The following is a 17,853-nucleotide window of genomic DNA, read 5'->3' as shown; positions in this document are numbered from 1 at the left end:
AGATCGAGATGGGACAATGGCTATGAAAATACACTGGAAATTGAAACCCCCCACCCCACCCAACATAAGATGATACTGAGAGTTTCAAGTGTCTTTAGGGACCAATCTCCAATTTCCAGTCTTGAATAAAATTAACCCTGGATCCAGGGAAGACACATCAAGATGTGGTTGATTGTGAGATGACCTCAGTTGAGCACAGCCTTTAAATGCTCCAGGAAATTTCCAATTTCCAGCTTTCTTGCATGAGAATGAAATTATGGAAATAGTATGTGAAATGGAAAATAAAAAGGCAAAAGGATTAGAACATGAAACCAAAGCTTCCTTTGGCATATTGAGGGACTTAAATATCAAATAGCAGCTAATTAAAATGGCAGAGGTAAAGTCTGCTGCATAGATTTCCATTTGCTTTGTTTCATGGCTGAGAAAACGGAGCCTTGTTTTTCCCTCAGATAACCATCCCCTTTCACCCCTTTGCGATCAGCCTTCTTCTCGGAAGGGTGTTGGGCTGCTCTGTCCACCACCCCCGCCCCGGCAGACCCTTTGCAGCCGCGGTAGCAGCTTTCACTCCCAAGACTTCAACACAACTACATTTGCCAAGGTCACAGGTGGCCTTCAACCTCTGAAGCTGGTGCCTGCCTTGCTCTCTTTATCTTTCTTATCTTGACACTGATTCAATCTCTTTTGAACGTTCACTTCCGTTGGCTCCCCAGACCCTGTTCGCTCTTGTTTGCTCTCATATGTTTTTAATTCTTGCTTTTTATTCCTCTTCTTGGCTCTGTCCCTTAATTGTTGGTTTCCCCCTGAATTTCGTCCTCAGCCTATTTCTGACTGAGGGCTCCAGCTGGCCCTGTCATTCCCTGCTGTGGCCTCCCTGTCCACCTGCAGCAGGGAGGAGCGGGGCTCCGGTGAGTGACAGCAGCAGCAACCAACCATCGCCGCACCCGAGCTCCTGCTACGTGTGAATTGGATCTGCTCCCTTCACCGTCCTCCTCCACCTTCCATTGACTAAAATCCAAATCGCCCACCCTGCTCTGAACCCTGAGGTTTGGCCGCTGACTTCCAGTGGATTTTAGGCACCGCCAGCTGGAAATTCCCAATTACCTTAATGCACGATGCCCCGCTTTATTTAATAGCCCCAGGAAGACAAAGTGGTCATCCCTCACCTCCCCGCAAATCATGAGGTTGCACACATCTCATCCTTTGGAAGCTTCTTGTAACATCTGAAGTGAAAGTCGGATTCCTCAGCTTGGTACCCAAGATGCTCTGCGGGCTAGACCGCCCTGACTCTGGAGGCTCTGCTCCCACGCCTCAGCCATTCCACTTCTCAGGGGCGGCTTGTTGTCTAAATATGCCATGTGCTTGACCAGGTGCTTGGCATATGCTGTGTCCCTGCCACCTGTGTCTGTCCTACTCACTCCCGAAGCCCCAGCATCACTAGCTCCTTCTCTGTGAAGCTCGTTCTGACCTCTCCAACCACATTTGTCCTTCCTGTATGTTTGTCCCCATCAGTCACCTCTGCAACGTGCGATCACACTGCACACACGCTTCGCCCACGCGGTCTGAGCCAGAAACACATGCTGCAGACCCGCAACTTAAATCACACGTCGCTCTGCTGATCTCACAGCCCCAGCCCACCTCGCAAGGAGCATGTGGCCTGGGTGGGCGAGGGGAGAGCCGTCCCTGTTGTTTCCTCCCCTTGACCCAGGGCGAGTCTCTTACTCCCTGAGGGAAGCGAGGCTGGTTTTTCCGTTGGATATCATTAGATGGCAGGGACCCTAAAAGAAACCAACTCACCTGCGCTCAGCCCAGCAGTGTTCAGGAGAAAAGAAATGGCCACAGTGAACTAGTGTGAAAGCATGAAATCCGTAAGGTATTTATTTGGAAGATTTGTAGACTCTGCCTTGGGACCACGTCTGCCTTCTGCCCTGGCTTTAGACCCTAACTCCACAGGACAGGACGGAGACTCAGCTCTTTGGCAAGGATCCTACCGTGCTGTTGTCGCCAGTATATATTTCCACCTCTCCCACCAGCCCGTGCCCTCCCTGGGGATGGTAGCCTCAGTTCTCTGCCTTCCTGGTTCCTCAGTGCAGTGCTGAGCATCTGATGAGGATACAAATCCATTTCTGCATGCTCCAGAGCTTTTACTCCTGCCTCGGTGCCTGGGGGCCAGGTCACTCACTGGTGTGGAGGTGACTTGGGGGCTACAGAAGATAAAGGAAACAAAGTCAACATTTGCATGTTATTCAGATGTCCCAGGGTGCCCTCCACTTCTGCAGAGAGTTTGCAAACCACCCCAGGGTGACCTGGATTTTTTAGACATGGCTGACTTCGTCTGAGCAAGTTTAGGTGCTTTTCGACCGCTTGGAGGTCTTTTATAATGTGGGAGGGTGGGGCATTTTTCACTTTTGTGGCTGCTAATGTCTTATCTGGCGTAACTCCCCACACGTGCCTCTCCTTTCCAGGGGTTTATGCGGCCAGCCTTATAGAAAGTGATTTTCCTCTTCTCTAAGGGAATATTCTGGTAATTGCAGGAGTTATTGCGGGCCAGCCAATGCTACCTGAGCTTGGCTGAGTAAGCTCAGTGGTTATTCCCCCCCCCCTTTTTTTTTCTTAAATAATTTACTAAGATTCTGAGGCTACCCAATGAAAAAAATCACCCAACAGAGCAATGATACAAGAGCTGGCACAGGACAGAAGATAGGAGGGTTTGGGGTTGTTTTCATTTTTCTTTTTCTTTCTTTTTTTAAAGTAAATTTTAGTGGAGTCCAGTTGATTTAGAAAGTTGTGTTAGTTTCAGGTGGACGACGAAGTAAATCATTTCTACATATACGTATATGCATTCCTTTTCAGATTCTTTTCCCATATGGAGTATTACATAGGATTGAGTCGATTTCTCTGTGCTATAGAGTGGGGCCTTGTTATCTACTATTTTATATAGTGTATGTCAATCTCAACCCCCTAATTTTTCTCTCCCCTCACAGTTCCACTTTCGGTAACAAGTTTGGTTTCAAAATCGTTGAGTCTGTTTCTGTTTTAAGTTCTTTTGTATCATTCTTATTAGATTCCACAGATTAATGTTCTCATGTGGTGTTTGTCTTTCTCCATCTGCCTTACTTCACGTAGTGTGATAACCTCTAGGTCCATTCATGTTGCTGCAAATGGCATGATTTCTGTCTTTTTTTATGGCTGAGTGATGGTTAGCCTTTCGACTTAGGGAACCGTGAGCTTTCCTTAGCTTATAAGTCAGCCAACAGTGCTTCCTCTTAGGAATATACTTTTATTAAAATGCCTACCGTGAAGCCCCTCATAAGAAATGTTCAGTGGCTCCTAAGTGGGAACATTAGTTCCAGACTGTACGGTCTCCTAGGCTGGTCTTTTCTCCACCCTACCCCACCCCTGTCTCTTAACTCCCTTTGGAGACCCCCACCCTGCCCTGTGCCCGACAGTCCCTGGGAGGCTATGTCTGGCACAGAGGAGGCTGCTGCAAGCCTTGACTTCTGTTGTGACCTCACACCATCTACCCAGCCAAGATGGTGCCCACCCTTCTGGGAGAGGGATTTGCGAGGTAAAAGCTGGCATCCTCATCTCTTTGGGCATTCAGCTGTTTTTAGGAGTTGATACCAGGCAGATCGGAAGGAGAAAAGGCTTTGGAACATGTAGAAATGGATTCGGACTCCGGCACAGCCTCTGCCCTGCTGTGTGATGTTGGGTCAGTGACTCGCCCTTGCTGAGTCTCTGTTTCTTCATTTGTCAAGGAGAGATGATGGTGGTTACGCTGCTGCCTCACACAGCATCCTCGGTGTGCTCAGCAAATGCTAACCCCTCCCCTTTCCCTTAATTCATCCTGGCCTTTCTTTTTGCACTGGGGCAGGGCTTCTCAGCCTCACCTCTGTTGCTGGAGAGTTGTCTGTTGCATGTGTAGAAGGAGGTGGTTCTGTGCATCGTAGGATGTTTAGCAGCATCTCTGGTCTTTACCCATGAGATGCCAGTAGCACCTTCCTCCCCAGCCAAGTCATCTCAAATGCCCTGGGCTGAGAGGCGGTGCAAATTGCCCCAGATTAAGAACCCCTGCACCAGGGGAAAGCCGAGAAGGTTGTGGAGACAGTTACTGAGAACCTTCCCTTTGGATGAAGCTAGGTCAAAAGTCAGCCAAACTTTTTTCCCCTCCTGCATTGTTTTTTTTTTTTTTGTCTTTTCTAGGGCCACACCCACGGCATATGGAGGGTCCCAGGCTAGGGGTCTAATTGGAGCTGTAGCTGCTGGCCTACACCACAGCCACAGCAAGGCAGGATCTGAGTGGCATCTGCCACCTACACCATAGCTCATGGCAATGGCAGATCCTTTACCTACTGAGTGAGGCCAGGGATCAAACCCAAAATCTCATGGTTCCTAGTCAGATTCGCCAACCGCTGAGCCGCAATGGGAACTCCCCCTCTTGCACTGTTTTTTTTAAATGATTTCCTTTTTATTAGAGTATAGTTGATTCACAGTGGGATGTTAATTTCTGCGGTACAGCATAGTTACCCAGTCCCATATATATATATATATACACCTCCTCATTCTTCTCTTATCTTCCATCATGTTCTGTCCCAAGAGATTGGATAGAGTTCCCTGTGCTGTCCAGTAGGACCTCATTGCTTATCCATTCTAAATGTCATAGTTTGCATCTACCAACTTTTTAAATGAAGAGTGAGACACTCAGTGTTTGAGCACTGTGGGTCCTATGATTCCGTCACAGCTACTCAACTTTGCCACTGTAGCCTCACAGGTCAAAGCCATGGATACTGTGTGAACCAGTGAGCATAGTTGTGTGCCAGTAAAACTTATTTGTGGTCATTGTAATTTGAATTTTACAATTTTCTCCTTTTTTTTTTTAACCATTAAAAAGTGTGAAACCACTCTTAGCTCACAGGTAGTGGGCTGGATGTGGCCCTCAGATGATAGTTAGTGACCCCTGGGCTAGATATCCTATAGCTATGATCACACCAGGTGCCCCAGGCTGCCCTGCAAGGTGGATGTTGTGTGCATTTGTAGGTGAAGATGCAGAAGTTCAGAGACTTAGGACAGGAAGGGACAAGGCTAACAGCTAGATAGTGAAGTCAGGTCTTTCCACAGTGCTCAGCTGCCTCCCAGAAAATCTTCAGCTTTCTTTCCCTTGTGCCTCCTATCAGGCCCGGTTCATACATCTGGACTCCAGGGGCAAGGTCTTGGCTCAGCGGGATGCCGTGGGGGAGCTCTGGCCATTGCCTCTCCCAGCTGTCTGCCCTGCCCTCCCAGGGACCTCTGGCTGTCTTCAGCCACATGTGAGCGCTCCATCCCCGCTCCCCGCCAGGCCTCTCCTGTCACCTCCCTCTTTGGTCAGCACACAAAGAGGGGGAAGTGAGCCAGCAAATTGTGCTTGGTTCCACGGTGCCTCACCCCCACCCCTTTGGATGCTCGCCCCGCAGTCAGGGAGCGCTCTGGGCGACATTTCCACGATGCTCACCACCAATTCGTTTACTTCTCGTGACCTCTTAGGAAGGACTTCAAATCATTTGCCAAAAAGCTGTCTGTTGAATCAGGTCTCCCTGCAGTCTCTGCAACATTTGCCTTCCTCAGGCTCAGAGGGTCATCAGAGAACAGGGTCTTTTAAAAACACTGTATTTTAAAGGAACACATTTGGATAACCGTCAGAGAGAGAGCGGTTTACATGGACACTGTTTCAGCAGACAAAGCTTATCGTCTTTTATGAGCCTTGGGTTAAGGCTCTCCGTGTTTGACTCATGTGTCGGGCACATTTGATGCGAGGAGAGAAGGAATTCGGTGACTTCTGTTTCCGGGTTTCCATCCATGCAGCCCAAGCTACGTGAGGGCGCGCGCTGTCTGAAATTCCCGGTCACATGACCCAAGAGGGGGCGAGACGCAGTCCTGGCCTTGGAGAGCTCAGGGTTTAGTGAGTGAACTCATGGTGCTAATACATTTAGGAAAGTATTTAATAAGAGATGTGTGGTTGTTCAAGGAAGTGATTTTAGCATAGCTTTAGATTCATCCAACAACTGCAGAGACAGTACAGAGCGTTCTCACACACCCCACACCCACCCTCCCTGTGAGTCACCTTTACATGTACGTGGGTGTTTGTAACTATTAATGACACACAGTTTTTTTATGTTTTAAGCTGTACTCTTTTACTAGGAAAGAAAGGTCCTGGAGATTGAGGACCTTCAGAAGAACATATCATTTCTGGAACGGATGATAATTTTAAAATCAGAGTTTAGACTCAAAGGCATGTCTTCCCAAGAGAGACAATGTGTGTTGTGTCAATGCAGCGTGTGACGGTTTCATGCTGTGTGAAGGCTGAGGATGCTGTTGCCTGGACCTTCAGTCTAGAATTTCTCTGAAGTTGAAACATAACCCCCAGCCCGGCGCAGTGGGTTGAAGCATCTGGCCTTGCTGCAGCTGTGGCATAGGTTGCAGCTCAGGCTCAGATTTGATCCCTGGCCCAGGAACTTCCACATGCTACAGGGGTGGCCAAGAAAGAAAGAAACAATCAATCAAACATAACCAATGAGGACAATTCCTTCAAGTTCCTTCATAGTTGCTCAATACAGTCCTGATGGTAATGAAGATGTTTTGTTCAATCAAAATTTAACACAGCAAAAACGAATCTGACTAGTATCCATGAGGACATGAGTTCGATTGCTGGCCTAACTCAGTGGGTTGGGGATTTGGGGATCTGGCATTGCCATGAGCTGTGGTGTATGCTGGTAGCTGCAGCTCTGATTCAACCTCTAACCTGGGAACTTCCATATGCCATGAGTGCAGCCCTAAAAAGCAAAAAAATATATAAATAAATAAAACTCAGATTAAGAAAAAAATCCTCCCATTCTTTTTTGTTTTGTTAGAGTTGATTTATAGTGTTTTGTCAATTTCTGCTGTAGAGCATAGAGACTCAGTCATAGAGATATATAAACATTCTTTTCCTCATATTATATTCCATCATGTATTTTTTTCTTAAAAGTGGGAAATATTTCTAAACATATTATGCAAGTGACTGCACCCAAGTATGTAAAATCATGTTAAAAACACCAGAATAGAGTGCCCTAATGTGACCGTGACCTAGTGCCTGTGTAGGCAGCTTATGTGAGAAGATTTTCCTTTTGTATTGCTTCAGTGTACTCAGCCCGCATCCCCCACCTCATTTCTTGCAAGCATCCCTAGAAGCATGAGGTATGTGTTTCTGAGTGGCATACACCTGTATTTTACAATCATTTTTCATTATTGCCTGCCTAAAGAAAAAATAAATTAAGATTAAAGTGTAACTTTTCCCTGAAGGGGGAAATTAAATGCTAGGGAATATTTTGTTGGGTAGCCTTAAGCTTTGGAGTGGTATAAATGTTTAATACCTAAGAATTTTCAACTCCTCCCCAAGTACCATTTCTGCCTTGAGGGCAAATATGCCCCCATTGAGAATGCACGATGGGTCTGGGTCATAGCACTCTGAAGGTACCTAATCTTGTCTAATCTTGGAAGCTACGTAGGGTCAGGCCTGGTTAGTACTTGGGTGGGAGAATGCATACTGGGCATCATGAATAAATGGGCGGAAGGAAATACATGTCTCCTAGGACTTCGTTTATTTATAGAAATCTGCCCCTTGAAGATTTGGGGCAGGCAAGCATAAAAGTTGATGTCTCTCTCCCTCAAAGGCTGCTCTTGTTAGATTTTAAAAAGTAAGTGTTTTAGGAGTTCCCATGTGGCTCGGGTTGCTGCTGTGGCACAGGTTCAATCCCCGGCCAAGGAATCTCCACATGCCACAGGTGTGGCCAAAAAAAAGTGTTTTATATGAGAACAGCTTTAGATTTATAGAAAAATTATAAAGATAATACAGAGATCCCATATACCTCCCACCCTTTCGTGCTATTATTAACATCTTACATTATTATTAGAGTGCATCTGTCAGAACCAGTACTGATCCGTTATCATTAACCAAAGTCTATACCTTATTCAGATTTCCTTAGATTTTACCCGGTGTCCTTTTTTGGTTCTAAGAGTCCATCCAGGATATCGCATTACTCTTAGCCATCATATTTCTTCAGGCTCTGCCTATCTGTGGCCATTTCCCACACTCTGTGTTTTTGATGATGTTGACAGTTTTGAGGATGCAAGTCGAGGATTTTGTGGAAGGTCCCTCTAACGGGGGATTTATCTGATTTTTTTTTCCCATGATCGAACTGGGGTTATCTGTTTTGAGGAGACCACAGAGAGCACATACCGTCCTTGTCCCACCGTATCGAGGGCTCGTGCTCTCAACAGGACCTGTCACTGGTGATGTTGACTTCCATCAACTGACTGAGGTCATGCTGGTATGACTTCCCCCCACTCTAAAGTCCCCCCCCCCTTCTATACTGAATTCTTTGGAGGGATGTCACTGGGCACGCTGCTCTTTAGGACTTATGCTCCAACTCCTTGAAGGCGGGAGGTGCTGCACAAGTTACTTGCAACTTTTCTGCATGTGAGATTTGTCTGCTTTCCCTGATTGTTTATGTAGTCAATCATTTATTTACAGAAGCACGGGCTCAGGGATATTTATTTTACATGGGATGCGACCTGGCACTAGTCTCCCTCATCCAAATGGTTCCTACTTTGGCCACTGGAGATTCTTTCCATTGATTTCTGTGACCTTTTGATACTTACTCATTACTGCGTGTGTGTATCTCTGGGCCCTCTCTTACCTTTTGTCACGACGAGATGAGCCAGGTTTATCTTAAACACTTCCTGTCCCAGTCCTAAGACTTGCCTTTCCTCTGCGGAACCCAGGCTCATTGGGGAGGGCATTAGAAACCAAGGTCTGGGTGCTGGGTGCGCTCACTGCTACTGCAGTGTCATTGCTTCTTGGTTTTCTCAGCTGATGGAACAAGGGAATATATGTAGGTGCTCTTGCTAGACTTAAGACATAAAATCTTAAAAAGAAAACAAATCTCAAATGCTGGATCATGACTGAGGCACACCCTGCATACCATGTGTGCATGAGCAAATGGACTCAGTTTTTAAGTCTCAAGACATTAAAGAATTAGAGAAGCATCATATCATTATTACACTTGTGCAGATGTTGAGCTGCGGGGCAGCAGCATTGAGGATCAAACTGACGATGTTGACAGTATCAACAAGAGCATTTGCCATGGTAACCTTTATGGGTCGCAAAAGATCTTTGCAGTCATCAACTCAAAGCCTACAATAATCCCAGCCTTGGGTGGTTAGGTTACTATCTTGATAACAATGATTGGAGCCAGGACAGAAATTGCTTTTAATACAGTCTAAGAAGTCTACCTCCAGGTTGACATAGGCAGTGAAGACCTGCTTTAAATTATTATTATTATTATTATTATTATTATTATTATTATTATTATTATTAATTATTTGTCTTTTTAGGGCCATACCTGTGGCATATGGAGGTTCCCAGGCAAGAAGTTGAATAGGAGCTCTACTCTATAGCCACAGCAACTCGGGATCCAAGCTGCACCTGCAACCTATACCATAGCTCCCGGCAACACTGGATGCTTAACCCCCTGAGCAAGGCTAAGGATCAGACCTGCATCCTCATGGATGCTAGTCAGATTTGTTTCCATTGAGCCACAATGGGAACTCCCTAAAATTATTTTTTTAATGGACTTCTTTTGTGGAAGTAGGTCCCAATTCCATATAGTGACTCCAAGGTTTAATATTGTAACCTTAGTGATAAATGAATTTGACCATGAACTTTTCCCTTTGATTCAAGTGGTCATCCTGGGGAGAGAATACAAGTGATACCTCCCTGCCTTCTTGCTAGATTAAAAAAAAATGAATCTCAGATGCTGGATCATGTCTGAGGTACATTGTATCTTTTCATACAAATTTAATTGTTAAAGTTGTATAATAGGACATATAGCAGGAATTTGGCTCTTTTCATAGCTCTGCCTACCCAGGTCAAAAAAGAAGAAACGCTGTTTTCAGTAAACTGTGTCAGTTCTAACCTAATCAAACCTAATCATTAAGTTCTTTTCCCTAAAAATTAACAAACAATTAATTCCCACTCTCTAGTGTTTGACCTAATTTTGAGTTGGTCCATGCTTCAAGGCTGCCTTTCTGCTAATTACTTGGGATGAGTTTGACCTTTCCCTAAAAGTGGCAACAAAAAAGATTTTATTCAGCTGGCATCACCATTTTTTACACACAGTTTTTACTCCGTAAAGGTACTAAGGGTCTTCCTTTTGCTTGAACCTGCTAATTTTCCAAGCATACGATTTAAAGGCGTGGTCACACACCCAGAACAGAGCAGAGAATCAATGCGACCAGGGCCAGGGTTAGGGGTTGTATCGCCATCAGGATTCCCTATGCCTGTGGGAGCCATTAGTCTGGCTCTGTGCTTTGGCCTTCCTTGGCATGTCTCACCCAGTAGGCATCTCATAAAGGACACTTCTGAAGATCTCTGGACAAATCCAGAAACCATTGTGCACACGCTATATAGCCCATCATTGATGGATCACCAGGGCTAAATCTGTATGTATGTAGGTGGCATATTTTACACACTTCCCCCACACTTTGGTCACCCATGATCCACATGCAAGATTTTGGCCTAATTACAGAAGCACACACACTGAAGCATTTATATCTGCTTGCTACACATATTGATGTTTTTCTTAAGAAAGAGAATATCAATGATTAAAATGAAGTCTGTCATCAGGGAAAAACATGATGCCACTTCTGAGCGGTGCCTTAGTGCTTGCTTCAGCAGTGCATATACTGACATTGGAATGGTACAGAGAAGATAAGCATGGCCCCTGTGCAAGGATGGCATGCACGTCTGTGAAGTGCTCCCTGTTTTTATCTTTTCCTCTCAAGGCCTTCAACTGATTAGATGAGGCCCACCAGCATTGTGGAGGGTCATTAGCTTTACTCAAAATCTACTGATTTATCTTATTATTATTATTATTATTTTAGCACTGCATCCATGGCATATGGAGACTTCCAGGCTAGGGGTTGAATCAGAGCTGCAGCCACCAGCCTACACCACAGCCATAGCAATGCAGTATCCAAGTGTGGCCAGTGGCTACAGCTCCTATTTGACCCCTTGCTTGGGAACCTCCATATACCGCAGGTGTGGCCCTAAAAAGACAAAAAAAAAAAAAAGTAAATAAATTAGTGTAAAAAAAAATAAAAATACTTTCCCAACAATATCTATACTTATGTTTGACCAAAACAAGATGCCACAGCCTAGTCAGGTTGACACATAAAATAAACCATCAACCCCCCCCCATACACACACACACACCAAACAAAAACAGTGCCTTAGACCTCTAACAGTTCTGTTTTATTCCATTCAATCAATGCTTCAGGGGTGTGAAGTACAGCTATGAAAATTCAATCCTGCATAGCTTGGGGCTCAGGGTCCGCTCGGTCCCTCGAGTTGCAGGTGGTGACCGGGCCTAGAAACCAGCCACTGTTCAATGGAATTCTAAGAGTTCTGAGGGGAAGAAAATTTACTGGTTAAAGATAACCCTGCTTTTCTATCGAGTTCTTTTTGTATATTCATTTCATCAGCAAGTAATTATTGAGAACTCATCCCATCCCAGGCCCGGACTAGGCATGAGAGGTATTTTGCCCTTTTACAACACACATGAAAGCTGGCAATTTCATTTCAGAACTACTTTGAAGCTTGCTCAAACAGAAACTCTAGGAAATGTCAACCCCTCCTGCCATACAAACATAAGGAAGAGTTAAGGGCCCACCAGGGGTAGAGAATTTTATCATAGCTCCTTTGAAATCTAGCCTCTTCTTTTATGGTTCAAAACAAGACCACTGGGGCATATAATCTTTGGTCGTGCCTATTCAGCTAATAGGAATGTGTTTGCGTTGCCAAAAGTCTTTGCTGGTTTCAGGGTCTTAAGTAGAATTCGAGGGAATGCATTGGATCCCCAGGGCTCTGGCTTGGCCAACACTGGCCCCCTCTGTTTGTGTCTCTGTGCACCGGGAGTGCTGAGAGCAGTCTTCTTTCTGCTTCCATGTCTGGGTTGTCTCGGGAGAATTAGGCATCCCAGGTCTGGAGACCCCCTGGCCTCACAGCCTGTGTAAGGAGAGAAGGGAGCTTTTTAAGCTTCTTCTCCAGAACAGTCTCGGTGGAGTCCCAGAGCTGAGATTTTCCAGCCTGCTGTTTCGTTGGCAGGTAGCGAGCCTCGTCTGGTTCAGTCTGGAAGCGTTTCTGGGAGTGCAGCTGCCACGAGGAAGGCCTGGGAGTGATGGGCACGGCCCAAGCTGGTCGTCCTCCCGGGTCTGAGGACCCAGCTGCATCTCTGATCTTCGGACCACGTACTTCAGAAGCCCAGCCAGGGTCAGAAGGAGCCGTCGGTGGAGGACAGCAGCAGCGATCTGAGGTCCAGCGCAAGGCATGGAGTGCCTTTTTGTCGGTTCTAACGGGCAGGCACGGGGACACCTTCGCTTGGCACCAGCGGCATGACGTGGAAAGAGCTGGCGGGCGAAGCTGGCGGGTGGAGAAATGAGTTGGAGAAGCTTTAAAGCGCTGTTCCCATAAAATAAACGTCCAGAAGCTGTGGGAAACGTGCGTCGTTCGTTAAGCAAATACCCTCCAAGACAACACATATACGTTTTTCAGCAAAACCTTCCCAGTTACAGCCAGCCGCCCACGCCTTCCGATGCCAAGAGTGTCAGCACACCCCGAGCCGGCCTATTATACTCATTAACCTCGGAGGCAACTCCTTTCAAGACATTCCTATGGCCATGACTGCAAATTCATTTAACCGTTTTATTTGAAGCAGCCGAGACGGGCACAGCCCGCCTTAGAATTTCCTTGCTGGGTCTTCTGGATGGAACGGGAAGGAGCATTAATTGAGGGATAGGTCCGAGCCTTGACGCAAACTGAAGAAGCCTTTGGAAACCTTCCCTGCCACCGTCTCGTGACATAGAAATGGTCACAGTCAAGATTTGCACGCACGCTCAGCACTCTCTCACGCTCAGCACTCTCTCACGCTCAGCACTCTCTGGGCGCCGAGCGGCAGGGTGCAGTTGTCTCTGCACATTTTTGCAAATGACGCGTACGCACCTATCAGATAAGATGCTATCAGGAGTGGAGGTTGGGCTGAGGAATTTGCAGATTAAGCAGGGCTCTGACTGTCCCTCTAAGGAGTTAGAATTCCATCCTGAAGGCAATGCAAATCAATGGAAGGGTTTTGAGTAGTCAGGTGGCGTTGGCGCTGTTGTTTGGGGAGGGGGTTTGACATAGAGCATCTGTTTTAAGGAGGATCATGGTGCCAAGGGGGCAGGTGGGTTGTGCTAGAGACAGAACGTGGGGTCCGGGCCGGTGAGACGGCCAGAAAGGGAAACAGCTCAGGTTGCTCTCGTTCTCTGCAGACCCAGACTCTGCAGACCCAGAACACTGCCTCAGTCAAGAGGAAAGCAGGGGAGATCCTCTCGTGGCTCAGCCGGTGATGAACCCGACTAGTGTCCATGAGGACGGGGGTATGATCCCTGGCCTTGCTCAGTGGGTTAAGGATCCGCTGTTGCCGTGAACTGTGGCGTAGGCTGGCAGCTCTAGCCCTAACTTGTCCCGTAGCCTGGGAACGTCCATATGCCGCAGGTGTGGCCCTAAAAAGTGCAAAAAAAAAAAAAAAAGAGAGAGAGAGAGAGAGAGAAAGAGAGGGGGAACACCAGGATGGAAGTGTGACCCGTGGGCCGGATCCCCCTGCTGGTGAAGGACAAGAGACCAGGGGCCTTGCTGTCATGGATCTTTTTTCCCAGAGCCTCGTGCATTTTCGCTGTTGGACAAATGCATCTGAGCAAAGTGGCATCATCCGTGTTCTTCGTATCCACTGGACAGGAGAAACTGGAGGTTGGCCTTTGAACAAAGTACACTCCGCCCCATCACTTCCCGCATCCCTGCCCTCCTACCTACTGTATGTGCAAGATCCTAGCTCTGTGGTGTTTTGGGGGTGAAGGTAAGGGGACAGCCCACGTGCCCCCAGGAGGCCACCCCCGGGGACGTCGCCCTAGCAGATTCTCCTTGGTCAGGGGCTGTCCTGCAGAGTGGCAGGTCCTGGGCCCACCCCTCCTGGCACTGAGACCAAAAAGTAATGGCTCACAGGGTGACATGGTTGTGACGAGCAGAGTCTTGGGTCAGACCTGGCACGCCACTTCCTTGCCCTGTGACCTTTGGTAAGTTACGTGACCTCTGAACATCTACTTCCTCATTAAAAACAGGAACCTGGAAAAGTACCTCTCAGAGGGCTGTTAGCAAGATTGATAAGATGACATTTGTATGTGGCACCTGCCAGGATTTATTGTGTTTGCTATGATGATTTATTATTGTTATTGTTGTTGTTATTTATACGTCCTGTGCCATGGAATGTTCTTGGAAGACCTGGCTTTAGTTACACAGCGCGTAGCATCTTAGTGGATTCTTCACCCTCGGCCCCCTGACATCTATCCTTATGGCATCTGTCTGCCTTCAACACGAATCTGACCGTGTCTTAGAGCTGCTTCAAACCCATCAGTGACTCCCCATTTCTTCCAGATTGAGACCTGAGTGTTTAATGGGGGGCCCTCACCACTAGCGGTGACCCAAGCCCTTTCTGTCTCCCTGACACTGTGGGTCACCTCCAAAAACTCACACTCCCCAGAGGCTCACTCCTGCCTCTGTGGTCTGTTCAATGTCTTCTTCTCTTTTCTTTTTTTTGGTCTTTTTTTTTTTTTTTTTTTTTTTAGCCCCCCACCCCTACCCCACAGCATGTGGAAATTCCCAGGCTAGGGGTCGAATCAGAGCTGCCGCTGCAGGCCTACACCACAGCCACAGCAACATGGGATCCGAGCGGAGTCTGTGACCTACATACACCGCAGCTCACAGCAGTGCCAGATCCTTAACCCACTGAGCAAGGCCAGGGGTCGAACCTGCATCCTCATGGATGCTGGTTGGGTTCATTGGCCCTGAGCCACATTGGGAACTCCCTGCACGACCTTTTCTAAATACTCTTTCCTTCCCTGCCCTAAGACCCTCCCTCATGTCCTCATTTTTCTGGACTCATCTCGGAAATTGCCTTTTTGGGTTTGTGTTACGGCCCAAATGTTTGTGTTCCTGCCTCCAGATTTCCATGGGGAAGCCCTCGCCCCCAGTGCGGGGATTTGGAGATGGAGCCTTTGGGGGGTAATTCGCTTGAGAAGAGGTCCCCGTGGTGGGATTTGTGGCCTTTAGAAGGAGAGGAAGGGACCCGTCTTCACCGCGTGAGGACACAGGGATGAGATGGCCATTTGCAAGCCAGGAGGGGGGCCCTCCCCAGACACCCGCCTGCCTGGCACGCTGATCTTGGGTCTCCCAACCTCCAGAACTGTGAGAAATAAATGTCTATAGTTTAATCCTCCCCACTTCATGGCACTTTGTCGTAACAGCCCAAGCAGACTGAGACCGTTGGTTTTTCCCCAACTCCTCGCATCCACACCCCTTGGCAACATCTGGTTGGCTGCCAGGTACCCATTCAGCGGCTCCATCGTGGTACCTATCATCCATCCGTAACACTTGGCTGTCTTACTGGTTTCCCAGGGGAACTGCAAACCTTTAAAGGCAGACACTATGTGTGGCCCACTTTAGTTTTCTCAGAGTTGAGCAGGGCTTGACACACAGTAGGTCCCGAGACATTTGAGTTAATATTTATGTTTACTTTAAGAGTCCTTTGCTTTTCCCTTACTTTTATCTTGATTTTTATGTTGGTCTGGTGCTTTCCTGTTTAGGTTGGATGCATGCCACAAAAAAATAAAAAATCTTTTTCCTGGTGTAACCATCCTTTCCCTTTGGCACTTGTGTTTTCACAGTATTGAAAATGTTCCTGTAAACAGTGGGCTCTTAGGCAAACCTTTTTTCCTAGAAATATACATTGGTGGATGCATGTGTCTCCCAGTGTATAAGTGGAGGGTGCCCCCAGAGTTGGTCCAAAATGAGAAGCAGAGCTCGGTAACGATGTCGGGGTGATAATCCAAACAGCAGCCAGACATTGGCCTGCGGCGCTACCACTCAGCCCTGCCGTGCGCTGTGCGTTAAACTTCCTTCAGAGAACCCACCTCCCACCACATCCTCCCTACGCTGCCCTCAGCTGGTTTCTCTTTTTTGTTCGTTTCCTTTTTGTTTATTTATTTATTTTTTTTTCTTGTCGTTATTGTTTTGTGGTTCTTTTTCATTGAAGTATAGTTGATTTACAATGTTCTGTCAATTTCTACTGTACAGCAAAGGGACCCAGGAACACCCATGTATACCTTCGTTTTCTCATATGATCTGCCATCATGGTCTATCCCAAGAGACTGGATAGAGTTCCCTGCTGTGCAGGAGCACCGCCTGGCTCTTCCAGTCTACACCTCATAGGTTTGCCTCCGCAGGTCTCTGCTTTGCCTCAACTGGGACATCTGGTCACCTCTCTTGCAATCAGTCTGGCTCCTTTTCCCACATTCTCGGGACGTCTGCTCACAGCCCTCTCTCCAGATTTGATGCCCTCTCCACCTGCAGCTCCTCTGGCCGCCCCACAGCTCTGCCCACAATGCCAAGCTCTCTGAAGCTGTTCAGGACAAGGTCGGTGGTCTCATCTTTCATACCTGGCAATTCATCTTGTTCCTGCCTTGGCTTCTTCTCCGGGCTTCTGTCCCAAAGAGGCCTCGCCACCCTCCTGGGAACTAACGCTTGTTCCTGACCTTGGTCCTCGTGTCCCTCCACCACCCATCTTCTCTCATCACATGGCGGGTGAGCCTCTTCTCTGCCTCAAAACCTCCTTCTTCGGGAAGCCTTCTGGTCATCTCATTGAAGCCGACACCCACTCTGTTGGTTACTGTACTTGCTCTCTGGGTCTTTCCTAGCGTACCTTGCCATTTGACTTACCTGAATCCTGCTTTAATGTCTGCTCCCCAGCTGGGCTCCCTCTTTCAAGAGGATGGAGACGTAACTCACCACTATTCCCCAGGGTCCACCACAGAAGCTTTTGTGGTAAATACCAGTGACACTGGGATGGATGGGCTGGGGATGGATGGATGGATGGGACCATATCTTTGAGGCAGATGGTGTGAATGAGACCTCTGTGTTCTCTGCCTCCCTTTTGTGGGCTCTTTGGGTCCCTGGTCATTCCTTCCAAGATGTCAAGATGTGCTTCCATATCCAGGAAGGGTGGGAGACTTTGCCCTCAATGAGCATATTTGAATTTTCCAAGTCGAATTTTCTGAACTGGCTTTGTGATAGCTGGCCTCTCGGATGATTCTCGTCCTTCTGAAGCCCCCTCCCACACTGAGTCACAGTTGGTCTGTGTCCCAGGAGAATAAGACAGCAGTGACCGTGTGAGACTGTCTGCTTTCATCTTGGACTCTTGGTTTTCTCCTTGGGGGGAAGCAGCTGTCACGCCACAGAGATACCTAAGCAGCCCAGCAGAGCGGTCCACGTGGGTTGCCAAGGCCTCCAGCCAATCCAATCTCCAGTCTCCAGCTGGCAGCAATCTTCCAGGCCTGTGAGTTCGCCATTTTGCAGCAGATGCTCGGGTCTCAGCCAAGGCCTCCGGGGACCGAAGCCACCACTGACATCTGGCCACACACATGAGAGACCCCAAGATAGAACCTCTTGGCTAAGACAGTCCAAGTTTCCGCCCCACAGAAACTGTGAGCAAAGTAGCAAGTTCAGTGCTCTCTTCACGCACAAACGTGCTTGCCTCCCGCTAAGAGGGAGGCAAAGAAGTAAGACGATATCAACTAAAATGAAAGAGAAGAAGGAACTACCAAGTCTGAGGACTTGACCCTGGAGGCTCCTAGCCCGGCAGCACCTCTCCCTAAGGGGCACACGCGTTGGCGCACCTGGCCCGCAATGAGAGGGCA

General features: G+C 47.6%; 1 protein-coding gene and 1 non-coding gene across 2 annotated transcripts in view; both read left to right on the top strand.

Annotated features, from left to right (window-relative positions):
- The window catches only part of ADAM12 (ADAM metallopeptidase domain 12), a 377,142-nt gene that overhangs the window by 52,264 nt on the left and 307,025 nt on the right, over positions 1–17,853 (top strand). The window lies entirely within an intron of this gene.
- On the top strand, positions 10,734–10,838 carry LOC125117188 (U6 spliceosomal RNA). Its single transcript, XR_007132542.1, has one exon. It is a non-coding gene; the product is annotated as a U6 spliceosomal RNA (small nuclear RNA).

Source organism: Phacochoerus africanus, chromosome 15 (genome assembly GCF_016906955.1).
Source record: "Phacochoerus africanus isolate WHEZ1 chromosome 15, ROS_Pafr_v1, whole genome shotgun sequence".
NCBI classification, from domain to species: domain Eukaryota; kingdom Metazoa; phylum Chordata; class Mammalia; order Artiodactyla; family Suidae; genus Phacochoerus; species Phacochoerus africanus.
This window is presented reverse-complemented; position numbering and strand designations above follow the sequence as displayed.